Source organism: Pithys albifrons, chromosome 7, assembly GCF_047495875.1.
Source record: "Pithys albifrons albifrons isolate INPA30051 chromosome 7, PitAlb_v1, whole genome shotgun sequence".
NCBI classification, from domain to species: domain Eukaryota; kingdom Metazoa; phylum Chordata; class Aves; order Passeriformes; family Thamnophilidae; genus Pithys; species Pithys albifrons.
The window spans coordinates 4175058-4197660 of NC_092464.1; the positions used below are offsets into that span (position 1 = coordinate 4175058).

The following is a 22603-nucleotide window of genomic DNA, read 5'->3' on the forward strand; positions in this document are numbered from 1 at the left end:
ATTCTTGCCAGAGCAGGTGAAAATGGGGCTCAGTAATGCATACACTCTAATTTTCTGACTGGAAACATTTTTCAGTTAAAAAATAGGCAACAAATTCTCCTGCTATTTCATTTGCCATTTAATTGATGTGTTTGTATCACGCAAATTAAATGGTGCATTGTCAGTCCAATTTGCTCAACTCTTGTTGTGCTCCTTGTTTTCACCCCCCTTACATCCCCCTTCCCCAACACATCATTTTGCATCCCATGTGGGATTTCTCTGCTATAACCCAGTCAATCTTTTAATTCCTAATTTGGTATTCTGCTCTAATAGATTCACCCATGAAAGAGCCTGGAAGGCTGAAGCTGAGAAAAATCACTCTCATTTTCTCAGCTACTATTGAGTGGTTTAATGTCAAATACACACTCAGTGCACAGTTTGAGAGCTCAGATTTTATCATCCAAGCATTGCAGGACTGAGTCAAACCTGATCAGGTTTTTGATGAGAGGATAAAGATTCAAGTCTAGGCTGGAACCACTTAATAATGGTGAGATACTGAAAAAAAAAAGGAGTTGCATAACAGCAAGGAACAGTTCACAAGAGAGACTGAAATTTGGCTCCAAACCACTGCTGTGAAATGTGGATATCAGCACAAGTTGTCCAAAGCAAGACACAGAGCTTAATTAACATTGCTGCTTAGTTATCATGACTCTCCATTTGAATTAATGATTAAAGTGTTAAAACAGCAAATAGACCATCTATCTTTAATTATAAATACTCTTTCTATTTGTCATTTACATGTTTAGCTTTTTTTTTTCCCCAAAGAAGGTTGATGAAAGGTTGATTTGGGACACAGAGTTTGGAATATATTATTTTATATAACTGAGGAATGTATTTCAAGAAGATTTTAAGTGGATATATATTTTAATTCTCTTTTTGAATTCATTTTGCCATATTGGACCAGGCCATATGGTTCATTCTGAATTTAGCAATTCATAATTTAATCATGAATTACTGTCTAAGAACTGAACAGAAATTAAAAACACATTTGGAAATGCACACACACAATGTTTGAAGCCCCCCCTGCCCTGACTAAGGAAGGAAAAACAAAGTTCCTCGTGACACTGAATTTTATTTATAATTACGTGATGTCCTGAACAAGGGAAGTATCATGTGGTGTCACTGAACTGACTGTACTGCTCCTGGTCAAAGAGTTCTTCCCAGCTAATTATTAGCATTTAAATTATAACCAGGGATATTTTAATCTCTTTCTGCTGTTAATGAAAAGAGCCTGACACCCCCATTGCATGAATCATATTTTGACTTCAGTCACTCTTTGGTCTCTTCTTTGGTTAAAGCTTACATTGACTGCCCTCCTAATTCAGACACGATAATAGAGTTTGCAGTTCTTTTCCATTAGCACATTGTGACCTCTAAAGGTTCTCCCAGCTTCCAAATTGCACATTCTTTGTGATGGTTTCAGTCAGCCTTGTTTTCCTGGAAATCAAAGCTAAATTCCTCTGATCGTGCTCAGGGTCTCTCATTCTCAGCATGCAGAGTGGGCGTTCATCCTACAGGGTTTCTTCAACAAAGACTACAAAAATTACCCTCGTTGCTACACCAGTCCCATTCTGTAGCTAATTCCAGGTTATTCCCTTTGCAGGGAAGTCCCATCCCTGGAAGTGTTCAAGACCTGGATGGATGGAACTCTGAACAACCTGGAAGGTGTCCCTGCCCATGGCAGGGGTTAGAACTAGATGGTCTTTAAGGTCCCTTCCAACCCAAACCATTCTAGGATTCTATGATAATTTTCTTTTTTCCCCCACAAACCACATTCCACAATTTCTTTTCAAAATTCCCTGTGAATAGTGACAAATATGGAGGTTGATGACTTTTGTCAAGATTTGTCTCTTAAGCACAATTGTGAGTTGTTTTTTTATTCCATTTCACCTCCCAGATCTTTCCTGTCACAAGCCCAGTTTGGGGGGTTGCTGAGTACCTTCCAAGGCTTTAAAGTGTGTGCAGGGAGAACCTCCCAACGTGCTACCATTTATTAGACACATTAACAATCCTTCAAGATGTGTTTCTTCAGCTCCCACAGTGTCTGTGGACTTAAAAATGCCAACAGTACTAAGACAGATCCCTGTTATAAACTAAAGTTCTGATGTGCCAATGGGAGCTGCAAAAGAGAAAAGAAAACAACACAGGAAAAAAAAAAGCCCTTCTGAAGAGAAGTGCCAGTTGTACTCTGACTTCTGAACACCTCTCAAGCACTAAAAACAGACATGAAGAAAATGCTCTAAAATCTTTCTTGTTGTTATTGTCACTAAGGAAACAACTTCCTAGGAAGCTGCAAGTTGAGGATACAGATTCTTTGATGTGCAGCCAACTCTCTTCCAAAACACTTCCCAGCTCTCTGGAGAACCAGGTCTGCCCACCAAGGGAGGTCTCTCCTCTCTGTCTCAACTGAGTCCTTCTTTATGTGGGGATTGAACTCCGATGCTCCAGAAAAACCATAATCCAGACATGCCACAACAGGAGATATCAAAGCACAGGCATGACTAAGCTGAGGGATTTTGCCTTAAGATCCTCCTCTCTGAATCCAACAGCACTGCCAGGAGAACTAGAATAGCACAGGAGCTCAGGAATGTGGGAGGCAAAAGGCAGAATGTCTGTTCTGTCTGTTCATTTGTGGTACTTTTTTTCAGCCACACACACACACCCTACACACGATAATTGAAATGTGTGCTGGGTTTGGATTGAGGCAAACAGGGTTATGTATAAGTTGTTTAACCTCTTCAGCCCCTCAAATAGAGGGGCCATCTGCCTATTGCCTATATTATCTCATAGTGCCTTTTAGGAATAGTGTATGAGATTTGATAATCTCTGAATTGTGCCCAGGCATTGTTGGGAAGAAGATCAATTTACCTGCCTGCAAACCCAGTCAATGTGCCGTGCAAATAATTTATCATTCATTTAATAATAATTTAATAACAGTTTAGTGACCAAATTCCAGAGGTCCAGGATGTTCTCTTGTGGTCTTTAATTTCCAGAATCAGCCCAGCCAATGTATTCCACAGTTGTAGAGCCCCTTATATCCCAAAGAATTAGATAAATACCATAATCTGCTGAAATACATTCAAATAGGAGCATGTCTGCAGATATCCCCTGTCTGCAGTTCTGCTGCAGACTAAGGAGCAAAGGGTGACTAAATTAATTGAAAAGGGACATAGCACGTAACAGGCAGCAATTGAGGAACAGAATTATTTGTTTAATTACTGAAGTCTAAGCCAAGGCTGAAAGAAAATGGACCCAAAAGAGTACATGGAAAGGCTTCATAATATAAAATCATTTTAGAGCATTTGAGCTTTGAAAACATTTTCTTGTTACCATGGACAGATGTCCATGTCAGAGCTGACTTCCTAAGGCTCCTTGGGAGTGTCAAGGAGGGCTTGAAGAAGAACCAGAACATCTCCCTGTAGACAAGTCTACTCCTGGTATGTCCCTAGCTCTGTGCAGTCTCGTCTCCTATTTCCCTTCCCTTTCTGTGAAAGGGGAATCTGCCCCCCTGTAACTCCTTTGTGAGGCCTCTAGACCATAAATGCTTAAAAGGTCTAAAAAGCAAAGCTGTTCTGTCCAAGCAAACAGCTGGACCACAGTGACTCCATCTGTGAATGGCACCAGTTCAATAACCACGGAGCAATCTCTCCCAAGGTAGAAATCTCTGTGTCCAACCAGTCAGGAGCTTTTGCTTTTCTGTTAAATTCATCACCTGCCTTTGTATCAGAAGTCTCAGCTGCTTCTTTGTGAATAAGGAGGAGCTCAAGGAAGTGAACTGAGTAGTTGTTTCATTGAGGGGGCAAGGCAAAGAAATGGCTTTAGTGTTATCACCACATTGTAAGGACCTTTCTGGGCCTTGAGGTCCAGCAACATGTGATGACTTTTCCTCACTCTGTTAAACTGCTTTGCCACCAACCTGAATAGCCTCATCCAAACCATCGGTGAGATCAACCTCTGGGCCATGATGTTCCCTGAGCACTGGATGCCTATTTGCCTTATTTATTAAACATTTACCTTATTTATTAAATATTGCACAGAGAGCAAAAATCAGATTCTGCCAGGTTCCTGCAGATCCTTGCTGTTCCCCTCCCACTGGAGCAGTGTCAGGGATTATCTGCTCCCTTAACCCTTCCCAGCCTCCTTGGTACTCCCAGCAAAGCCGAGGAAATGCACCACTGCTGGAGAGATCTCCATGAAAACACTTCCTACCCATCCACGGAGATTCATTTTATCTTGAAAAGACAACAGGAATTTCTGTCAGTGTGTATTGCAAAGATAAAAAGGCACATTCCAAAACCCAAGCAATGGGTAAATGTTTGACAACCAGCCTGTGCTTGTCTGAGCACACAAGAACTCTGACGTGAGTTCTCCTCAGATAATTCCTTAACTACCAACATAATGACAGTGATACTTTTAAGAAATCCTTCGGGAGAAGAGTAAGTATTCACTTTTAAATTCTATAAATCTATCAAGGAAATATTTTGATCATTTATTTTTGCTTTAAATCTATTAACCCTTGTGTCCCATCCTTGATGTAGAAGGCCTTTGTTTTGTAAATCTATAGGAAGAATTAAAAGAGTGTTATACAAATCAAAGTGGATTTTCCTCCACTGACTTCAGACATGTAATTTGTGGACATTTATAGATAACCAAATCAATCCAGACTCCTGTAATGGACAATGGAAGGGATAACAAAAAGCTATTTGGGGGCATATACATCTTGTTTATTTAAAATTTCTGTTTTGGGGAAAAAAAAGAATTTAACTTTGTATTCTTATGCTCCTTAGATATACTGTAGAAATTTATATCTCTGTAAATGTGATGGAGGGAGTCGATTCACAAGGTCATGCAGTGACAGGAGAAGGGGGAATGAAAGGGGGCAGGTTTAGGTTGGACATTAGGAAGAAATTCTTCCCTGGGAGGGTGGGCAGGCCCTGGCACAGGTTGCCCAGAGAAGCTGTGGCTGCCCCATCCCTGGAAGTGTCCAAGGCCAGGTTGGACAGGGCTTGGAGCAACCTGGGCCAGTGGGAGGTGTCCCTGCCCATAGCACAGGGTGGGATGAGATGATCCTTAAGTTCCCTTCAAACCCGGGCCATTCTATGATTCTATGATACAAATATCTTGGAGCAACCTTTTTAAACTGTAACTCTCCAGGGATCCTGTGCAGGGTTGTGCTTTTGCAGTGGGACTTCATTGCTATTGGAGCAAATGAATAAATTATTGAATAAATCACCAAATAAACAAACAAGTTTCAATCCTTAGACTGATTCATCTAAATGATATATTTTTAAAGAATTCAAAGAACATTGGAAGAATATTTGTTGAGAGATATATTAAGAACTTGGGGTCATGTTTCACTTATTCAATGGTATTATGGTAAGGCCAAGTTGCAACAAGCAGGAAGAATATCTGACAAACATTTCAGAATTGCTGGCATTAATACCACAGGTTCCTTCCCTCAGCTCCCTGCACAACATTGGGTAGGAGCTTCCAAAGCTGCTCACAGGAAACTCAGAGGGGAAAACTCAAGGTGTAGGTCACACTGTAATTCACCTGCTTGGTACTGCAACCAGTGGGTCACTACAGACAGCAGGGTCCTGATAGAGAGGATGAAGAATGAGGTGTGGGATCACACAGAACGTTTTGTAAAGCCAGGCACAAAAATACAGAGCTGACAGAGCAGGAAGCTCATTTTAATGCTGGATAAAGTCACAGCATTGGTAAGAAGAGTCTTAATCTCAACTGGACAAAGAGGAAGCACAGCAAAGGAGGGTGTTGAATGATAACAGCACACAGAGGAGTGGAAAGTACTTGGAAAAATGTGCATTTTTTTTACTCTTTTGCATATTTGATTATTAAATGGACTGGAAAATCATAATGGGTTATTCTTCTGAGAGTGGAAGAGTTTATATCTTCTTAGAGATGAGAATTTTGTTGAAGGCTAAAAGCAGCTTCAGATGATGTCACTACTACCAGTTCAATTCCAGAGCACATTATACCTTTTTTTCTTTGTTCATGTTCCCTTACATCAGTTATTTTTCTTAGCCTTCTTCATCTTAGAAGAGTAAAAATTGTCACAAAGGTTAATATAACATTTAAAAGTGCTGAAAATCAAGGCAGGAGGATGTTGGGAAAACATTCTGATCTGTGTATCTCCACCAGCCCAGGAAGCAAAGTTTTGAGATGTATTTTAATTATTAGTTTCTTTAGTAAGCAAAGAAATTCTTGGAGATTATTACTTTATTTTATCAGAGGGTGGCACAGGTTGCCCAGAGAAGCTGTGGCTGCCCCAGCCCTGAAAGCGTCCAAGGCCAGGTTGGATGGGGCTTGGAGCAACCTGGGATGTTGGAAGGCATCCTTGCCCATGGCAGAGGGGTGGGAATTGGATGATCTTTCAGGTCCTTTGCAACCCAAACTATTCTATGATTCTATGTTGGAGGCACTTGCACAGATGTGAAACAAAGGGAGGTTCAACCACCTTCAAGTCTTTCCTCTTCATCTTTATCATACCTGATTCAAAAGCACTTTCTGTAGATTCCCATACAGATTGGGATCTCTGGTCTGATCTACCAGTTTCAGGCTAAATGCAAACTCTGAGGTCCTAGAGGTGGTGAGTTTTCAGTCCCACAGCATCAGCAGCACACCAGGGAGACGCATTTTAGAAATGGCAAGGACAGAGCAGAGGTACAGAAAAATTCTGCATGTTGGGACCAGGCTGAGACTCACAAGCTGTAACATTTTGGGTTAAATTTCTCAGAGCTGATTTATAAAATGCAAGTTTGAACAAGATACTAAAGAGAGTGATATGGATTAGCCTGGCCATGCAGTCAGACACACCTCCATATTCTTTCCCATCTGGCCACTTTACATGGAATGGGGAGATCTGGTAACTTCATTTTTCAGATCATCTTGTCTGCCTTAACTGGCTCTTCCACAGCACTCACTGCTCAGAAATCTCCCATAGTTAATGCAGGCAAAAAATAATTCACATGAATTATTTTAGAAAACTAGCTTGGGATCCAAAGAATTGAAATCTGGATTCCACAGATTTCATTGTTGTAAAGGCAACATTTAATAAACACCATTTAGTCCCACCCGGAAATCTGCACACATAAAAATGTTGTATTTTAGAGCAAGTACTTAGAAGCAAAAGGGAAATTATATAAAATGCTACATGATTGTCAGAAAATTCAGACAATCTCTGGTTTAAATGAAAGTATTTTTGAATTTAGACATTGCCATGTACAACAATTGGTTAAAACTTGGATGTAATAATGCCAAGGTCATGGGTTCAATCCCCTGTGAGGGCCACTGACTTAAGAGTTGGACTCGATGATCCTTGTGGGTCCCTTCCAGCTCAGAATAGTCTGTGTAAATTCTGTGTAAATGTGCAGAATGGAACAGTCTGTCAGTTCATTAGGATGAAGATCAGTGAGAATTTCTCCAGCCAGTGAAAAAATGAACAGCATGTTAATGTTCAGGTGAACTTCCTTCACAACTTTTAAGAAAATAACCATGAGTTCCAAATTATCTGGTTATCACATTGTTGTTTTCATACCCATATTTTTAATATGATGCACACAAAGGCCCCTGGAAGTGTTTGAAGATGCTGGGTCTGTCACAGTAACATTAAACCCTGGTGCTTGGAAGAGTTTTGTTCTAAATAGGTCATGTTTTGCTTTAATCACCTTGGACCCACCTCTAGGTTTTCTGGAGGTAGAGAAAATGCCAGAAAAATGAAAAAAGACAAAAGCAACACAAACCTTCACCAAAGAAAGTGTGGAGCTGAAATTCTTCACTCCAAACAGGAGAATTTGGACAAACTGAAACAATTAGGTAATAAAGGCAACAGTGCTTTGGGACCTGCAAAAATGGTCTTTTTGCATTAAAAATGCAAAATTCCAGGAAATCTACATCTCAAGGGAAAAGGAAAAGGAATCACAAGGAAAAACTCCAGACTGGAGCTGGTAAATCACAAACATTCCAAGAATCCAGAAGTTCTTTCTCTCCCTAGAAGAAAAGAGCAATCTGGGCACCAAAAGAACTGTCTTGGACAGCCAGAATGTCAGGATGAAGTCAGAATGTTCAGTCAAGCTGTCAGAGGAAACTGAAGGCAGAGCAGGGGTATGACCCCAGCACATCTGCTGTAGATTGACCTTCTCCTGTGCTGGAGATGAGGACAGTGATGATGCACAGATGGAGAGGGAACTGCAAGGTAACAGGACAGAGCCAGCATGGACCAGTGAGCTGTGCAAGGCAACATGAAGAGCAGGCTGAGAATAATTCAGTGTGAATTATACAGGGAGAAAAACACCTTCTGGATTATTCAGTCACAGGAGCTGCCTGTGGTAGTTGAATCTGGAGAAAGGTAAATTCAGTTTCAAGGTATTTTCAGGGAAAAAAAAATCTCCAAGAATTATTTGGAGCCAAATAGATACACCTGCAATGTAGTAAGTCTTTTGTGGCCCAGTATCTTCCCTGTGATCCCAGTGGACCACAGGGTATTTCCACAGTATGTAAAATTAACTAACTGTGTGTGTGTGTGGTAAGAGCACCATGTCCAGGATTTGATCACTCTCATTCTAAACCATCAGGAGGGATCAGAAATGCAGAACAGGCTTCAGACTGCAGATTAAACCACCTCAGTGTTATTTATTGAAGACTTTTCAGTCTAAAGAGTTGCAGAGCTCAGTCCACAGCAGATATCTATTTATCTGCACTGACTGGGCTTTGGCCAGGGGCCAGAATCAGCAGCCTAAGTGTTGGTGTTTGGTGCACCAATACCCCAGAGTATTTATCAAACAGAGGGTAAATGATGTGGTGTAGATAAACATCCTACCTACAGATCCCTAATGGATGTTAGATACCCCAGGGGATCTCCAATGACACTTAACACCTCCTTTATGTGACTGAATCATGTCTTAAATCTCCCTTTGCTGTAACAGGAGCTTCTTCACTCGAGTACAGGTAAACACATCAAAATCCACACCTATCTTTAGGTGTCTTGAACTGTGAGCTGAATCTCATTTCTGCTCAGCATGACAGAAACTATCTTAGCAAAAGAGACCTGCAAGTCTTTCATACAGAGGAAAGGGAATGAGTTGAATACCAGAGGTGAATTCTGTCACTTGCTGGGGGAACCACAAAGGCCATGACATACATGCTTTTCTTCTCCTCTTCTGAATAAAGCTCAGACTTTGGTAGCCTCTGAGGGCTCTTTTCCCTGACTATTGTTACTACATCCAGCTGTGGTAGACAGAACAAGTCAGAGAACAAAAAGCTGGGGAATACAGAGCAGTGTCTAGAGGCTTGAACACTGCAGAGAAACAACTTCCACATGGCTAATATTGGCTTTTCCCGCTGCTCTCTCTGCAGCCACAGGAACTATTCTGTAATGAGCTTTGTTCCAGCTGTTCGCCCACTGTCCCTAATCAGCTCTGCTAACTAACCCATTCAGCAGCACAAAAGCCCCATCCAAGCCCTTGAGCTCCATGCAACCCCAATGAATGAGTGTGGCTGGTGGAATCCAAGGCTCCAGTGACAGCTGTGACACATTCACAGCCTTAGTCATGAAGAGCTTCAGCATCTGCGGTATTTCGGATGCTTCCTCATCTCCTCTGCATCTTAAGTTGGAGCACCAAACTCCTGGAAGGAATCCAAAGATCCAGCTCTCTAAACCACAGGAAATGAGTAACTTTACTAACTTTAACTTGGGCCTTTACATAATGCACTTGTGCTGGCTTCTTTGTAGAGTTTGTTTCTAGGCCAAGAGAGAAAGTTCTGTTGTGTGTCCAAAATCTTAGATACACACTAAGCCCAAGCTCCTATTTGGCTTGTGGTACTACTTTAAGAATTTAGATACATACAAAATGTCATTATCACAAATGCTTCTTTTTAAAAGGAAATGCTTTTTACTTATGCCCATGAGAGTGCCTTTTTATACTTTTGCTAGAAGTAAAAAATCTTATATAAACCTACTGCAAAAATGTGACAGTAAGAGCAGAAACAGAAATGCTGAGACTTAATAAAGTCTTTCCATTCCAGGAAAAGGAATTAATAGTTAAGGATCTCTTAGCTATTTTAAACTCTCTTTCCAAATATATATAATTTCTTTCTGCTGTGGGGAAATGCATCTCTTACTGCTACAACTGGAACTCCAGCCTATGTATCACTGTGTTCTGAGAGGTCCACGTTTTGGGGTATTTTTGCATTATTTAGATTTCAGTAAACAATTTTAAAGCCCAAGAATTTGTTAGCTCAGGACAGAGAGTGAATGCATTAAAATAAAAAAAGCATTTAGCTCTGGATTTAATGGCACAACCTGGCTTTTAAGTCACCTGGTTCTAAGCATTGCAAGTGCTGCAAGCTGGTCAAAATGTATTTCACAAGGTGCCAACCCCAAGCTAATGAGGTGTGGTCAGCATTCATCTCCATCTTGGTGCAACTTGCAGTGCAGCCATTCACGAGCGGGGGATGTGAGATGAGATCTGGAGCATTGCTCAGCTCCTGGCTGGCTCAGAGAACAGGAACAGTGAGTTTGCATCTGCCTGCAGGAGATCCTGTCCCTGTCCTGGCTGTGTCCCTGTGCTTTTGCACCCCCACCGGTTCACAGAATTACATATGAGCTTCACTTGGCAAACCCCTCTTAGTAATGGGACAGAAGAAGGAAGTGGCAATACACTAAGGAAGCCTCTGAGGTTTAAAAATCAATGAATAATTAAAAAAAAAAAAGACAACTAGATAGGATGTTGCCTGGGACACGTGGCATGAATTCTCTGATAGCTGAGTCTACCCTTCGTTGAATAAAGGGAAGATCTGGGTGAGGAAGGTGTGGGGCCCACCACACCAGTCTTGGGCTTTTCAAAAAACTCACCATCAATCACAAATTGCTGTTTCGGCAAGGTGGCAAAATATTTCCACTCCTCCCCTCTGAGCAAAGCTGGGAGCACCACAGGAATCACAGTTTGTGGAGATGTCTCTGAGATGCCATGGAAGGATCCACCTCACTGGTTGGGGATGTGTTGCTCTGAGTCAGCTGCTGCAAGAACCTCCATAGGGTGACTCATCTGACCCACTTTGGGCCGGGATGAACCACCTTCCTCTCTTCCAATATCAGGGTGATTGGCTTGGATGTGACCATTTAGTTTTCAGATGTTTAAGTGAGAAAGCCTCCACAAGAAAAGAACAATAGTTTTGCCAGGGGATCATTTGGGGCCAAGTCTTCACCTTGAGAATGAGGAAATTCATACATCCTCCACTCCTCAAAGATGGACCTGATGATACATCTATTCCCCAGAAACAAGGAACTTGATTCAGTGACATTTCCCTTCAATACAACATTATTCCTTAAGAATCTTCACAGACTCAGACAGTATAATATACTGTCACTTGCAGGCAAAGAAAATAGCAAAACTTGCCTCATTCTGAGGAATAAACAAATAAAAATAAAACATCTGAGATATTAACCCACCGCACAGATTAAAACATCTTTTCCTGCCCTAACCCTCAGCTCCATTTAGCAAACCAACAAATCACAGATAACAAACTATAATTATCCTTCCATTTGCAGCTCCTGAGCAAACATGACCCAACCATCTCTAATGGAGTGTAAAAGCCACTGTGATTGAGGTTTCTTGGAAAATGCCTCAACACTGGATGGACAAACCTGCAAGCAGATGTGGCAGACGTTTAATGTTGTATGTTAAGTAAGGAGCTCTTAGACATCCATATTTCCAATGTGTTATAAAATACATTATTGCTATTTCCATAACTATTACTATGAAGAATTCGACCATGTGCGTATTTATCCCCCTTTCTCTCAGTTTTAAAGTGAATTATGAATTGCATTAACAAAAACTAGAATTGTTGAGTTGATTTGCAGGGGTTTGGTGCTTGTTTTCTTTTTCAAAAATGATATTAAGCAAAAGTTGTCACACCTTTTAAAACTGTCTTTTTTTTTTTAAACAATATGTCAATAGATCAGAGCAGTTTCAGAGCATAGTCCTACCTTAAGCCATCCAAGAGTAAAATATGACATCTGAATGAGCAGGGATGAGACTGTCAGGGTGCCTCCAGGGCACATAAACTCTATTGTCAGATGCAAATCAGCTCGTTTCGTGGGATGATTATCTCAGAAGAATTTGTATTCAACAGCAGGCTGGAACCAGAGCAGCAACAGAGTCCCTGCAACTGCATCCGTGTGTTTCTGCAGGACCCTTTCCAAGGGAATATTCCACAGCCATGTCAGCTTTAAATGCTCCGTGTGACAATGCTCCTGCCTTTTCTTTAGAAGGTGGGCTGGTTTAGCATGTCAGAAGAAGTTCAACCCCAAAATTACTAATCCAGCTATTCTAGAGATGAGCCTGCATGGGAATACAGTCAATGAGCTGCAGTGAGTTACATAAACAAGCCTGGAGCAATCCAGCGAGTTTTAGACACATTCCTAGTCTGTCTTGTGAAGATAAAAGTTCAAGCCCAAGGAGACACATCAATAAAATGAGAGAGCAAAAGGCGGTCAGAGAATAAAGCACCAGCGAAGTAATGAGGTGAGAAGTGAACCTTCTGCCATGGAGCTTGTGGAAAAAAAAAAATCTGCCTTTCTTCCCATGTATTTGTGCCCACTCAATTACAAACCAAACGGCGTCTCAGCGGCCACAGCAGCCACGTGAATCCCAGCACTTGTTAGGGTTGTGGAAAACTACCCGGTACCTCTCTGTATGCAAGGCATTTCCTAAGAACGGAACAAGTTCAGCACCAAGGGAACTGGGAAAGTGGCTCATCAGGGATGCTGCGCAGTGGGAAGCAGGAATACTCTGGAACAGAGTGTTTCAGTGGTGCTACAGCTAACCCTGATGGTACAGTATCTGTAAAGATGAATTTTAGGTTGTGGATAGTAAAAAAAGAGGGAGTTCCTCACTGCTGCATTTACATCCCTTTTAGTAGAGTCATTCCTCATTGGTCCTAATGTGGAAAACTCACTCCAAAATCCTGTTGACTGCAGTGTGTACCAAATCACGGGTGCCATGGGATGGCTGGAAGTGAGAGAAGAGGGAATGGAAATGAAGGAACATAAGCCAACAAAAAAATTCACTTTGTTGACTTAAAGGTTGTGGCCACACTCCCTGGGCCAAGGAATGGGGTGAAGTAAAACTCAGGATCTCCACTGACTTCTATATCCTGGTATCAGTTTACCTCTCCTGAGAATGGTGTCAAATAAGCAACTCCTCTATTAAATCAGGATTAACTGTAAGACCTCATATTTCTGCAGGTCTCTCTGCCAGGTATGAGTTACAACAGGATCCTGTCGTGAGTTTGCTTTTTCTCAGTGCTTCTTCACTCCAATACTCTGCTTCCATTAAAAGATAATCCAAGCTAATTTAGGAATTAGACTGTTTGTACTAAGTGTGCTCAGAAGAAAGGAAAGGAAAACAAAATCTGCTACATTGGAATGAATCAGCTTGGGGAGACAGGTCTCAAGTTATCAAAGGCATAAGCACATATGGAAGTCAACCCCAGAAAAAAAATCTCCAGGATGCCAGCTCAGTCAGCCAAATGAAGAGAGATGTGATGCACAAAGGTTTGAGTGTGCTCAACAGCGCAGCCTACGATCTCAGAAATCTGGTTCTCTCTCCCTGGTAGCATCCTCCAACAAAGCTCCTGCCTCGGTGTTTAGGAGCTTCACAAACACCGACAGCAGCAGAGCTGGACAGCTACGTGTGGCTGTGGCCCCGCTGTGCAAGCAGCACACATCTTAAACCTTCAAGGAGGAAGGAGCCCTCCAATTTCCCACAGGGACCCCAAGGAATGATGGAAGGCTAAAGACAAGGAGCGATCACAAAGCTCGTTCCCTGTTTCAAGAGAAATAAGTGTATTTATCCCACAGAAAGCCCCCCCTGACCTTGGAGCCTGTGCAGTGCCAATGGTTATCCTTCCAGTCAAGCGCACGTGCCTTCCATGGGAGAAAACAAACCCAAGGGAAATCTTCCACTCCTGGATGAGATGAATGGCCTGGACAGTAACACATGAGTTGTAGCTGTCCTGAATGACAGCAAAGCAGCAACCACTGCCTGCACCACAGAGACAGGTGGGAATAAGGGCAGATGACCACAACCCAAAACTATAACCAAGACACAGAAGACACACAACTTAATCCAACTCCCATTATTACACTGACTAGCATTCCTTAAATTTTCCACCAAATGGGAGCAGCACTGCTTTACCCAGACCACAGGACAACTTCTTTCAAGCCAGCCCCAGCGTGTTTTGCATTAGCCAAAGACAGATGCTTGTATAACACATTCTTCCTCTGCAGCTACACCAGCAGCACTTCAAGGAGTTTGTCTCCATCCTGTCATTAGCCTTAAGTAATGAAACATTCCCTTTGATTAGCCACGGGAACGTTTCCCTGCTGTACCTGAGCAGTGCTGCACAGGCTGAATAGAGGAGTGAGGTGGCCAGGCACCCAAATAAGAGCAAGTGCAAACCCATTTGTTGTTTGTTGCCTCCAACAGACTAAATCAAAAAATCCCCAAAACTACTCTCCTTCCGTATCTCTATATCAGTCCAGCACTTGCACTGTAATTAACATGCACCAGACGGATGGGAATTCATAATACCCTGGGAAAGAATCAGGTCACTTTGCTGCCTTTTACACTTTAGTTAATAATTCCTTCTTATTATAGCTACCTCCAGTGCTACTCCAATATATCCTTCAAGCTGAAGGCCAGAATCTGTTTACCTGCAGATCAGATGCAGAAGAAATCCACTGACTTCCAGGGAGTTCTTCCAGACCTGCTCCTACGTGAGTGGGATGATCGTCTGGCTTTTGATAAACACCAGTATGTCACTATCCAAATCTCCCTCTTTTCCCATGCCTTTCCCGGTTCCGAAAAGCATGCTGCATTATCACAGTATCTTAATCCCCCTGGCTGCAAACTCCTCAGATTCCACTACGTACCCGCAGCGTTCACATCCCAAATTCCCCGCACGGCGGAAAAGAGCCTGTCCTGTGTGCCACCCCCCTGACTTCCGATGTGCTTGGCATGAAGATGGTATTATTAGAACCAGCTGTTCAGACACTGATAAGGAGAGGAACCCGGAGGCAGGCAGAGGTCAAAGGCACACTAACCGCAATTCTTCCTACCACCCCACGGCAAAAGCAGGGAAGTCCTGGCGCGCTGCTCGAAGGGGTGAATCGGAGTTTCTGCGGCAGGTGAGGATGCAGAACTGCAACGGGAGCCTGGGGCTCGGCAATGCCGCCACAGCAGCGGGGCTCTTAGCAAGCGGGTTTTATTTACCAGCCATATTGTGTTAAAACCAGACGTGATTCTCATACCGAGAGCCTTGACCTGTCACCACTTGCGAAGGGAGATTGATTTGTTTGGAAAGGACCAAATCTATGTGGAGGACGCATCCCCCGAGCCTACAGTTCTGCTGAAGGCAGGAAGCCTGCCCGCGATTCCCTGCTAGAGAAGTATTCCCAGGACCTGCGGGAAGCGGAGGGAAGAGCCGGTAAATCAATGTCACTCTCGGACGAGCCGCTCCGGCATCCCCGCGGCGTGGGGATGGGGAGGTGGGGAAGGAACGCACTTACCATTGCAGCAGCGATCCGTCCCGGCGCTGGAGATGCCGCATCCCCGGGGTGCGGGGCGGGGCGGGGGCCGCGGGGGCACAGCGGCCGGTCCAGCCCCGCTGCCCGCGCTGGCTCCGAGCGCCCGGCTGTCCCCGGCCGGAGGAGGGGTCGGCGCCTCCGAAGGGAATCCAAATTCCTCCTCCCTCGCCTGCCGGTCATGTCCGAGCTGCCTTTGCTCAGGGGATGGGCCAGCTCCTGGCCGTGAAGGAATTTGCCATCGCTAAAATAAAAAAAAAAAAACAAAAAACAAACCAAAACCTAAAGAAAAAAGAACCAAAACAAAACCAGAAGGGAGGCGGGAGAATTTGCAAACTTTGGGTTTCCCCCCCTTTTTTTTTTTGTTTGTTTTGGGGGGGCTCGGGGAGGGGCTCGGGACTAAAAGGGTGCTTAGGCTGGCTGAGATGCTGTGCCGGGGTGAGATGCTCCGGTGCGCTCGCCCCCGTCTCTGTGCCTGTGTGTGATTCTCATACCCAGACAATGCTCTGCAAAGCGAGCTGGTTCTGCGGAGAAATGCAAACACCTCCTCCCCCGAGTGCCTGAGCAAAGGGAAAGGGATATGGAACCAATAGCTTCTCCTTGGCTGCTCGCATTAATATGGAAGAGGAAAAGAAACCAATGAGAAGGAGCGGGAGGAGGGATTTATTCAAATCAAGTTTCTTAAATCAAACACCCTTCCCCTCTTTTTTCTATTCCTTTTCTTACCTCCCCCAAACCTTCCTGCTCCTTAGCACCTTAGCCCTGTTTCTGCTGTCCCAGAGATTTTTCTTTCTCATTTAATTAGTGTGACAGGGTCAGCAGCAGACAGTGATGGGAGGAAGGATGGCATCGCTGCTGGGAGGGAGAGGGGGCTGTGGGAGGGAGGATGAAGAGAGCCAATTTCTATCTGAGCTGCAGAGAGTTGATTGCAAAGAAAAGTGATAAAGTAGCTGGAGTTGAAGGGAGCTGAGGGGAGGCAGGGAAGGAATTTCAGCTGGAAGCTCCATTTTGCAGCTGGTATTTGCAGATGAGCAGGTGGCCTGTGTCCAGGATGAGCCCTCTGAGGCTGTGAAAAGGATATTCTCTTCCTACACAACAAACATACACCCAGAGAGACAAGGGGCTGCACAGGAACAGCAGGATCTGCACTGTCCTGCATTGCCTCAGAACCACACAGCAACAGCAGTGCAAGAATGGAACCTGTTGCTGGAAAACCAGGGGAGTGGAGCTGTGCAGAGGAGTATCCAGTCACTGATTCCCTTCTGCAGAGTGCAGCCTTCAAGGGAAAGCTCTCTAGACCTGGAAAATGTTCACTAAAGGAGCCTGAGCATCTATGGCAGCCTTGGGGGAGCCCTCTGGCAGTACATCCCATGGAGACACTTGGGACCACAATGTTTGTGCTGCTGCCAACCATGCTGCTCTCGGGCCCCTCAGATCCATGTTAAGAATTTGAGATGCTGAATGCCCAAATCCTCACCCTCATTCTGTGACACCTGTGCTGCAAGAACAGCTGCCTAATGAGGATCTTCTAATTACCCTGAGATTTCATGAGACCTGTACACCTACTGTTACTCTTGCTATTGTGGAAGCCCTTTCCTCTGTTTACCTTTTCATAGAATCATTAAGGTTGGAAAAGATCTCCAAGAATGTCAAGTCCAACCTGTGACCAAACACCATCATGTCAACTACACCAGAGCATTGAGTGCCTCATCCAGTAATTTCTTGAATACCTCCAGGGCTGGTGGTGCCTCCATATCCCTGAGCAGCCCCTTCCTATGCTTGACCACCCTTTCCATGAAGAAGTTCTTCCTGATGTTCAACCTGAACTTTTTCTGATGCAGCTTGAGGCCATGTCCTCTTGTCCAGTTGCTCCTTGCTGAGGAGAAGAGGCCACCCCCCACCTGGCTACAATGTCTTTTTAAGTCCTTGTAGAGAGTGGTAAGGTTTCTCATCAGCCTCCTTTTCTCCAGGCTTCTTCTTCCTTCATTTTCTGCATCTCCCATCTTCTATTTCCCTTAGCACGTACATTAATTTCAAATCTTCCTTGCCTTTACCCTGCCCCCAGATTAAACAAAGGAGGAATAAAAAAAAAGGGAGTTTGGTCATAAAAGCAACTAAATCCATTACCTGTCCAGTGTGAAAATCCCTGACATAGTAACTTATTTGTTGTCCTAGTTGAGCAGGAGGGACCAGTTGACACTGTGTGGGGGGTGATCAAAGCTGTGTATTCTACCCCCTCTATCCATTCCCCAAGGACAATGGACCATTAGCAGCAGCTGCCCAGGGAGCCATTATCAACGTCACACCCAGCCTGAGGGGGCGGAGCTGCCAATGGGCCATCAACAGTTCAATACCCCCTGGCTCCCAGAGTTAATCACCCATTGTGTGAGTCCCCGCCCAGGGGGAGGGACTGGGTGCTCCCTGAGGGTACATAAGTGGTGGGTAAGAAGACTTCAGGAACTTCCCGTCGGATCCAGAGCAGCAGCAGGACCTTGACAGGAGGAGATCACCACTCTCGACCAGACCACAGCCCTCGCCTGCATCAACAGGTTTTTCATTTTCTTTTGCTCTGGACTTGGGAGAGCCACAGGGGTCTCAGCACAAGGGCAAACAAACCCCCTTGGGTTTGTGCCCCAGGACACTGGGTTATACTGCTGGGTTTTGTGAGTTGAAAGCAATTTCCCTCTTGTGTCAGTGTTTTTATTGTAATATTATTATTAAATTTTAGCTCTGACTTATAATCTCTCTCGTGGTGAGTTCATTTCCCCTGCTGATTTGCCTTTAAACCATCACATTTGTGCATTATAATCCCCATGGGTCCCTGGGGGGACACACCTCCACAGCAGGAGCACCAGAGCAGCCAGCTCTGCTCCCAGTGCCTTGGCACAGGAACAGCCCTGTGGCTGCACACAGGAAGGCATGCACAGACTCACTGGAGCATTCAGCTCTGGGTTGGTTCCAGCACCATGGAACAGACCAAGGAATCAACTTGACTTTTCAAAGATTGCTTTTCTAGGTATGCCATCTTCTCCAGTCACCTCTCACAGCTTTTGGTAACTTCATTAGACACACAGGGAAAAAAGAAAACAAATTAAATATCATAGAATGGTTTGAGTTGGAAGGGACCCTAAAGATCATTTTGTTCTGAACCCCCAGCACTTGGCACTTTCCACTAGGCAGGTTATTCAAACCTTCATCCAACCTGACCTTGAACACTTCCAGGGATGGGGCAGCCACAGCTTCTCTGGGCAACCTATGCCAGGGCCTCTTCACTCTCACAGGGAAGAATTTCTTCCTAATATCTAATTTAATACTGCCCTTTTTCAGATTAAAGTCAACCCACCTTGTGCCATCACTCCATGTTCTTTTAAAAAGACCCCCTCCATCTCTCTTGGAGCCCCTTCAGGGAGTGGAAGAGGTTCTAAAGTCTCCCAGGAGTTCTCTCTTCTCTGAGTTTAACAGCCCCAGCTCTCTGTTTGTCTCCAGAGCAGAGGTGCCTCTGCCCTCTGATTATTTTTGCAGTACCTACCTCTACCTGCTGGCCTCAATTCTTGTGATGCAGCTGGGGATATGGTTGACTTTGACTGAGAGCACAAATTGCCAGGTCTTGTCCAGCCTCTCATCCACCAACACCCCGAAGTCCTTCTCCCCAGAGCTGTTCTCAATCCATTCTCTGCCCAGGCTGTGTCTGTGCTTGGGATTGCCCTGACCCACATGCAGGACCTTGCCCTTGTTGAACTTCGTGAGGCTGGCACACACCTGGATGCCATTCCTTCCCTCCAGCATGTCAACCACACCACAGCTGGGTGTTGTCAGCAAACTTACTGAGGGTGCACTGGATAATGAAGGACATTAGATTATGTAGGACAAAAAAACCCTCCATGGCAAAATGTTTATTCCTCCCATAAAAAAGCCTCTATATTCACTCTGCAGACTTGAAGAACCTCTTTCCCCACTCCAAAAAAACTCACAACAAAGGAATCAAAACCCCAGCTGTGCTCCCTTAAAACTTACAGAATTTATGGCAGTCCTACCTCAAATCAGAAGCCCCACAGTGCAATGTTGCCTTGGGTTGCTAAGGATGGAAGGAGGCTCCCAGCTGTTCAGTTATTATGTGCTGCTCCAACATCTGCTCCCTGTCTTTCCCAGGAGAAAGGCAGCAGGCCAAGAGAATCATCTGGTGGCCCATATCCAGCAGCAGTTGGACTGCCTTAGATGGTCTCAGCTGATATTTGTATCAGGTTTCTTATTGAAGGAGTGAGGAGAGTCTATCTAAGAACTTTGTTCTCTAAAGACCATTTTCTTGAGGAGAAAACAACTAAGCCATTTTTAGGCAAATGATGCTTTAATGTTTATCCTCCTGAGCAGTCTATTAAATAGGTCTTCATTATTTAAACATGTGCAGAGCATAAAAACCATTCTCTTGGCCAGCATGGGAGACTGGCAGGGGTAGGAGAAGGCTTCTGAGAGCAAAGGGTGAGTTATTAGTAATGACCTCAACAGCCATCCATCATCCTACTCAGGATGCTTGCAGGAGTGTTTGCTGAGACTAAGTTAAAGGTATTTGATTAGAAGGCCCTTGTCCTTTTATTGTGACACCTTGGATGTGATTTAGTTAACTGGACAACTGGGTCTGAACTGATCAACCACCTCTCCCTTGACATTAAAGTCAAATCTTATCCATGCAGTCCCCTGGAATACAAGACACGATCCATCTCAGCCCAAGGAGATACTGAAACCAGCTCAGAGGAACCACATCCCAAATGTGCCTGCTTCTGTCCACTGGTGTCAGACACACTGGGAACACTGGTCCAGCTTGTCAACACCCCCAGAGTAGACCACTAATGTTTAATGAGATGAATCCCTCTTTCACTATCAGGTTTGACAAGACTGACATATTGAGACTCACTCACTTGGGTTTTTTTCTGTTCTGCCAGGACAAGAACTACTCCCAGTTGGTGTCACAGCCTCCCACCCACACTGAGATCCCACCTGCCAGACCCTATTGGCCTACAGATGCTCTGATGGGATGATCAGCCATGATGGGCATCAAAAGGAGTCCCAGAGCAAAGAAAAGTTCTCCTGTGCTACAGCTACAATGTGAGGTTGAGAAATGTCTCGTGACAGATGGAACCCTCTGGTCTGCATATCCCTCAGTCACTTCCCACCAACTAGAAGATTTCTAACAGTCAGAAAGAAACATCTCCTGGTTCCTGAGGACAAGATGTGGTGGAGGTAGAGAGTAGGAGGAAAGAGCTATTTATGCAGACTGTCATTTGTTCCCTTTCTAGTTATGTAAATGAGCTGCACTGTCATTTGTTCCCTTTCTAGTTATGTAAATGAGCTGCACTGTTTTAAGACATTTCTACTCCTCGAGCTGTTTCCACAGCCAGGGAGATGCAGTACCCTAAATCCCTGAGCTGCTGTGATCAGCTGGGACATCCCTGCTGTGCAGGCAAGAGCCTACATCACTGTTAAAGGGCAGTAACTCCAACCATGAACCTAAAGATCTGCAGATATCCTGTTGTGTGACTACTCATACCTTTCAGTAAATGAATAGATTGGCCCACAGAGATGGAGCTGGGATGTGTCACAGCAGCCACCAGTGAAAAGCTGAGGTGCTCAGGTGACCAGTGCAAGGCTCCGGGATCCTGCTCTTGCAGTCAAGAGTGCAGTTACCAATAACCTCAGAGTTCTTTCCCTATCTGACCTACCTCCTCTATCTGGAGCTCCAGCTTCACTTGGCATGAGGACAGAATTTGTTCCTTCCTCTTCTTAGGTAAATAAACTAAAGATGCCCTCTGACAACCTCGTGTGATTCATGATCAGCTGTTTAAAGAAATTATTTTGTGTGAATCATTCTTGCAGTGGAGAAGTTACCTTCCCACTAAAGGGAGGCAGCAGAAGGGAACGTGTGTGAGTTTCCCTGACAGAGAGAAAATGGGCAAAGCAGAAATGAACAATGAACAAGACACAACAGGAAATGATCAAGGGAATTATATCTATGGAATGAATTACCTTTAAGAACTGCTCTAGATTAGGAGCCTTCAGCTTTCAGTAGAGATTACTGAGACAGAAGGTGATGGGGATCTGTAAAAAATGATATTGGGAAGGTAAATAAGGAAAAAAACATGCACTTTTCCTTCTTCCTAATGCAAGGAAGGAAAGATGCCAAAAAACCTCAAACAACAACTCAGTGAGGCCTACTCCAAAACAACAAAAAAGTCTTAACCTAAAATGTTGTATGTCCTGACAGATGATAGAAGCTGCCAAGGATACAAAGCACCTCCAAGGAGGAAGAGTCCATAAAGGCAATTAAATACCATGAGATCACTTCTGGCTCAGAAAGTCTCGGAAAAAGTTTTCAGTAGCTGCTGAGGGGTAATTTAGGGCACTTCCACATTAATGCTTGCCTCTTGCTAATATTCTTTCTAGGAACTTACAAGACTACATGTGACTTCTGCTCTGAGTGCAGACACTCTTACATTGTTTGTTGTCCTACCTTGCCCCACACCAGCATCCCTGAGTCCTTCTCAGCAGGGCTGTTCTCAATCCATCTCCTTCAGCCTCTACTGATACCAGGGGTTGCCCTGAACCACCTGCAGGACCTTATACTTGGCCTTGTTGAACCTCATGAGGTTCGACCATTCTTGAGTTTGTCCAGGTCCCTCTGGTTGGCATCCCATCCTTGAGGTGTGTCATCTGCACCCTCAGCTTGGTGTCATCTGCCAGTTAACTGAGGCTGTCCACAATCCCACTATCTGTGTCATTAATGAAGATATTCATCACTACTGATCCCACTGCAGACCCCCAAGAGACACCACTTGTCACTGATGTCCGTTAGAACACCGAGCCATTGGCCACTGACCTGGATAGGACCATCCAGCCAATTCCTTATCCACTGAGCAGTCCACTCATCAAATCCACCTCTCTCTAATTTAGAGAGGAGGATGTTGG

The 22603-nt window shown here is 44.3% G+C and overlaps 1 protein-coding gene across 9 annotated transcripts in view; it reads right to left on the reverse strand.

The window, feature by feature from the left end:
- Nucleotides 1-16224, reverse strand: part of ADCYAP1R1 (ADCYAP receptor type I) — a 148417-nt gene extending 132193 nt beyond the window's left edge. For 6 of the 9 annotated variants that reach the window (XM_071559887.1, XM_071559886.1, XM_071559885.1 and 3 more), the window contains exon 1: nucleotides 15632-16203. The gene's annotated coding sequence lies outside the window, so the exon portion shown is untranslated. Of the gene's footprint in view, nucleotides 1-12046; nucleotides 12069-15166; nucleotides 15241-15631 lie in introns of those variants that run through there. The other 3 variants (XM_071559880.1, XM_071559881.1, XM_071559882.1) reach the window with 3 other exon arrangements.
- Nucleotides 16225-22603: the final 6379 nt, after the last annotated feature.